This window comes from Globicephala melas, chromosome 4 (genome assembly GCF_963455315.2).
Source record: "Globicephala melas chromosome 4, mGloMel1.2, whole genome shotgun sequence".
Taxonomy (NCBI): domain Eukaryota; kingdom Metazoa; phylum Chordata; class Mammalia; order Artiodactyla; family Delphinidae; genus Globicephala; species Globicephala melas.
Genome location: NC_083317.1, coordinates 121,621,767 through 121,627,626, shown reverse-complemented (window position 1 = coordinate 121,627,626; position 5,860 = coordinate 121,621,767).

Here is a 5,860-nt window from a genome sequence, read left to right as displayed (position 1 = left end):
GGATGGACCCCTTAACCTGAAACCCAAAGAGGGGGTCGAGGGAACCTCTGATTTGTAGCTGGTTATCAGAAGCACAGGTAACAACCTGGGCTCACAAATTTCTTCTGAAGTAAACAGCAGTCTTGTGGGACTAAGTCCTTAACCTGTGGAATCTGATGCTCTCTCCAGACGTACAGTGTCAGAATTGAGTCAAATTGTAGGATATCCAGCCGGTGTCAGATAATTGCTTATTTATGTGGGGAATGCCCTCCCATACACATACACCCCACACACAGGAATTGGTGACCAGAATCTTTAGGTCCCCAAAATGGGATTCTTAATTATTTACCTACAGGGTTTATAAACCCTTTTATAAGGAAAAAACCAAAAATGTCGATATACATCAACAACATAATTCTGAATACTAAATACACACTACATTTGATATCCAAGTGCAAAACATAAATGGCCTTCCTCAGCTGTGGCTGACCTTTATGACGGGCACAGCCATTAGGCTGAAGACTACGGCAGATCTTTTACCTATACATGTGGTTTCCGTGAAGGGATCCTTACTTAGAAAGTAGTCCGAGCGGTAGCTACCCAGAAGATTCTGTTGTTCTGAAAAGGGCAGTTGTGGTTCTCCCAGCTTTCTGTCATGCTTGCTTAAGAGGAGCAATGGGCTGCAGCTGCCAGCATCCAGCAGAGGTGGCAGGAACATCAGGTGCATAAGCCAGTAGATTCAGAGGGGTAGGAGACATAAAATGTGAGGCTTATGAGGAAAAGAGACTGTCAAGGGAAAAAGAAGCAAAATTATCCTAGTGCACAAATTCATAAATAAGGAATTTCTTCCTTATTTATGAATCTTTAATATTTACTTATATCTCAATATTTCTCAAACATGTAATAAAGTTAATATGTATGTACCTGTCTCTCCACTGGACTCTGAAAACCCAAACCCTCAGAATCTTGTACTTGGGTGGAATTGAATAAGAGGCACTTCCAGTATGTATGCCAACTCATAAAGTAGATAATAAAAACGCTAATTTACATAAGTTTTGGTTTAACTTTTCAAAAGTTCTTGACAACTGGGTGTGTAAGTGATCTCTCATTGAAATGGTATTAATTTTTTTTGTCTTTGCATATCTTACTTTCTTTGCTGAAAAAAGCTGGGAAAAAAACAGAAGTACTAAAAATTTACTAAGAGAAAATGTGCCTCTCTGGATTAGCGTAGTCAAGGTAGAAAACTCTTATGTAACACTACATGTTAATCTGAATTAATATACATCAATAATTATAAATTGCAGTTGAGCTAATTTGAATTATTCTGACTAAGTCAGAAAACTATGATTCAGTTATCTCAAACAAAGTCATGGTTTTGAGGTTTATTAGTTTGAGAAGTCTATTTTTTACATCCAATGAAGCCAACTGTTTGATATTAAACTTGTCCTAAAAACACCTGTGTATAGTGTCATTGATTTAAAATACAATAAAATGTGCTTAAAATTCTATTGAAACATTGAACAGCTTTTAACTACAAAACCTGTTCTTATGGTACATCTAATACACATAAATGAGATAATTAACATTACTTAGTAGAAGAGTTACAGTTAACATTGTCAAGTGTTTGAATTTTAGGTATTGGAGTTGGAAACAGGGAAAAGACCCCATCATTTTGTGGGAAAATGACAGGTCTTTTAATTAGACTGAAAGTAATATATATTATTATTATTCATATTTTGATAGGTAGCTACAGGTTTCAACAGCTAAATTAAGCTTAGAAACACAAATGTGGCACTGAGGTAAATGGACATGGAAAATTTTACTTGTATCTTCCTCATTCTTTTCCTCTCAATCTCCCCCATCTCAGTAAATGGTACCTCTTCCAGTAGTTTGGGACAAAAACTATGCAGTGATAGCTGATGCTTCTCCTTCTCTCACATCCAAACCTTGAGTAAATTCTGTTACATCTGTCTTCGGAATATAACCAGAATGTTCTTACCAGCTTCCTTGCTATCAGCTGTCATTTCTAGTTTGGATTATTACAATAATATTTAATCCTAAAGTGTTCATTGCTTCAACTGTTCATCTATCCACCCATCCAACAACTACTAATAAACAACCACTTATATCAGACACCGTTTGGGGTACTTATGTACACAGAGAATTGCCCCTTTGGCCTTTACAAAAGGAATACCTCTTTTGCATCCTAAATTTACTATGATGCATTGTCCCAGGACATAACTACCAGGGGACTAAACAGTCAATAATGAGAAAGTTAATGACTCAGTAAGGAATCACTTTCCAAGTCGAGATTCCAATGCTTTGCTTCTTAACCAGACTAAACTGGAGAACCTAATTGATATGTCATTAAGAATATTCTGATAGATCACTGTCAGTAATGATTTTTGGCACACAACATTGAAGGAATATAAAGAATTGAATGACATTACTTTATAATATTCTTTTACTCCTCTCAGCTTAAATGAACAAGATGTTTTGGCCTTTATATCTCTAAAACTGAAAAAGAGAAAAAGAATGTATGTTGAACTCTGTCAGATTACAGCAATAAATAATACTCATCCATGAAAACTTTACCTAAATGATAAAAAAACCCAATCTCCTAAGAAATATATTTCAATAAAATATTACTTTTTATAATACTCAAAATTGTGACATTTATACTTTGATCAGCTGTATACTAATAGCAGTTGTAATGATAAAAAATTTCTCTGAATTGACAACGTTCAGAACATTATGATCACAAGATACGCAATAAATGTAAATATACACACTTTTTTTGCTGCAGAAAACAATAACCAATAAAACTTCCATACGTAAAACCTTACTACCTAACAGTGGCATTTTGTAGGTTAAGAGTTTCTCAATAGTACAGCACTATTGACATTCTGGGCTGGATAATTCTTTGTTGTTGGGAATTGCCTTGTGCAATGTAGGATGTTTTGCAATATCCCTGGCCTCTCCCCACTAGATACCAATAGCCCCTACTCCCTAGTTATGACACCAAAAATGTTTCCAGATATTGCCACATGTCCCCCCACCCCACTGAGAGGCAATATTCCCTAATTGAGTGCCACTGCTGTAGGGAATATAACAGCAATGCAATGTAAAACTTTATCAAAGAGCTAGTTCATTTTTTAAAAATATATGATGGGTATCAAAATACTATATTTAATCCCATTGCATACATTTAAAAGAGTGAGTGATTGTAAAATTACATTTTATGATATACTGGAAATTACATTATTTATCATTATCTGAACTTATGGGGAGGAACTTTGGATGTTAGCTCACAATCCATTAGCCAAAGGCATTCAGTAGTTCATAGGATAGGTGGGTAATGTACATTAACATTCATTTACAGATCTTTTCCCAAACCCTAATAGGTACCTTAGAACACTCTTGAGTTTATCTCATATAGCTCTAAGCCTTCTTTTTTTTCCCCTTGAGGAATGTAATAAGTTCTTGAAGACTATCTTTCTTTGTAAAAGTCTAGAAAACTGAACTGAAAGAGTATCAAGGCTTTTGAACACATGTAATATATTTAGATACAAATATTTTTCAAAATTCAACTTATATAGGCTAGTAATCTTTTTCACTTCCATTCTTCAAATGATGCCTATACAATTGCAAAGATTTGGAGACTGAAAATAGCTTAAGAACTCCAAAGATCTTTTCTATACATAGAAGCAGTATTTCCTTAATCCTGTTACAAGGCCCGTAAATAGTGTCTCACTGCGCCTCAATCCTCTCAGCTTAATCACTGGCAAAAGTGCCAATGGAATCATTCATTCTAAATAAAATTATAAAAATGTATGTAGTGCTTTTATTGTTTTAAAGCAATTCCACATAAATTATCTACTATTAATTGAACACATCTAAATGACAGGTAGAAAAGATGTTAGGGATAAGAAATTTGCATTTAGTAATAACTTGCCTAGACAATTCAGCAGAGCTGACATCTCCAGACCAATCGCACCAAACTCTTTTCTTACGAAATCCTGATTTGAGATATTGCTCATTTTACATTTTATGAAGTTTTGGGATGCTTTGAAGGTAAGTTAAATCCAATTACTGCCAAAGGCTTCAAAAAGTCCTTAGCTTTATCACATTTCTTAAGCACTTTGTACAGGCTTTGTACAAATTGGAAGACCAAATTGTCCAACTTGTCTGTAGTCAATGTAACACCATTTAAAAGTCGATTCTGTGTTGAATACATTTATTAAATTGTACAAAGGTTTTTTGTTTTGTTTTGTTTTTTTGCGGTACGCGGGCCTCTCACTGCTGTGGCCTTTCCCGTTGCGGAGCACAGGCTCCGGACGCGCAGGCTCAGCGGCTGTGGCTCACGGGCCCAGCCGCTCCGCGGCATGTGGGAACTTCCCGGACCAGGGTACGAACCAGTGTTCCCTGCATCGGCAGGCGGACTCTCAACCACTGCGCCACCAGGGAAGCCCAAAGGTGTTTATTTTTTCTTTTTCAAAGTTTGAATTCTTATATCATGAAGGTCAAAACACTGACTTCAACAGTACTTCTCAAAAGAATGGCTCTGCCTTTTACAATTAAACAGCTATTGAGAACAACATGGAGAAATAAATTTGATAATCCAGTATAGATGTTTCTCATTAAGCCTTCCAGAGTTCATGTATACAGGCCAGTTAATGGTTCTTCTAAAAATCATTGTCCAATCCCTATCATTAACTCAGTTAAAACCCAGATATTTAATGTCACATCAGGAATCACTTGTCCATCAGAAAAACAACTAGTCCTCATTTTAATTATTCTAGCGCTAAAACTGAAAAGCATATTCCAGCTACTTTAGAGTCTGGGTCCCCTAAAACGTCCACCAAAACAAGGCGCTGTAGTTCAGCATTTCCGAGTTATTTTTGCAGTTGTTACGTGAATCTGAGCCAAGGTGCCCGTGTGGCGCACCAGGCGGCCCCGGGTCCCCATGGCTACCGCCACAGCAACGCGTCGCGCGTCCCGCAAGGCAGGCCCCAGCTCGCGGGGAGGGGCGAGGGCGCCCGCCAGCGCCTCAGAGATGCTCAGGGGAGGCGCCGGGACACTGTCTTCCCCGAGTTGAAGGAAACGGCTAGGGCTGGGAAAGCTGGCGGGGAGCAAGCCAAAAGCTCGTCCCTGCTTCTTCGCAATGGCTAGGGCAGACCTCCCAGCGACACCAGGACGCGTCAGTTCCCTCTACATTCTTCTTTCCCTTTTTTATCATGGTGCCTTGCAGACTTCGTTTTTTCCGTGCCCACGCAGGATAATTTAAGCTGCCTCCACAAACGTGACAGACGCCAAAGGTGAAGCCCCCAAACAGTCCCGCCAAAACTCACGCCTTTTCCCACGTTTTCTCCGCAGGGCCGCCCGCGAGTGAGAGGTGTGCGGGCACAGGGGGAACTCGAGCTCCCGCCGCGGCCTCGCTTCGCCCCGCCCCCGGGCGCGCGCCCCACCCGCATAAGGTTCGGGGGACACGCCGCTCCGCCCACCTTGCCTCCAGCCCGCGCGCGCGCGCCGGGCGGAGGCAAGGGGTTGCAATAGGTTTCCGCAGTTCCTTTCTTTTTTTTTTTTTTACCCCTTAGAAGACTGTTTCCACAATGGCAAAAAACAGGCCCCAGTAAAAGTCAACAATCATAAAAGAGTAACTGTTGCTAAAAGTAATTACAGCACAGGAGCTCGCGAGTTTACCCCGCCTCCAAAAAAGCTTGAGCTCCGCCCCCATAGGGTCGGGCCCCGCCCCCCCCAAAGCCGCCCCTGGGAGCCCGCGCTTACGTTTTCCGGGCGGTGCACGACGCGCTCGCTCCGCCCCGCCAGCCCCGCCCTCCGGCCCCCCTCTCCCTCCCTCAGGAGAGCCTTCGCGCACGAA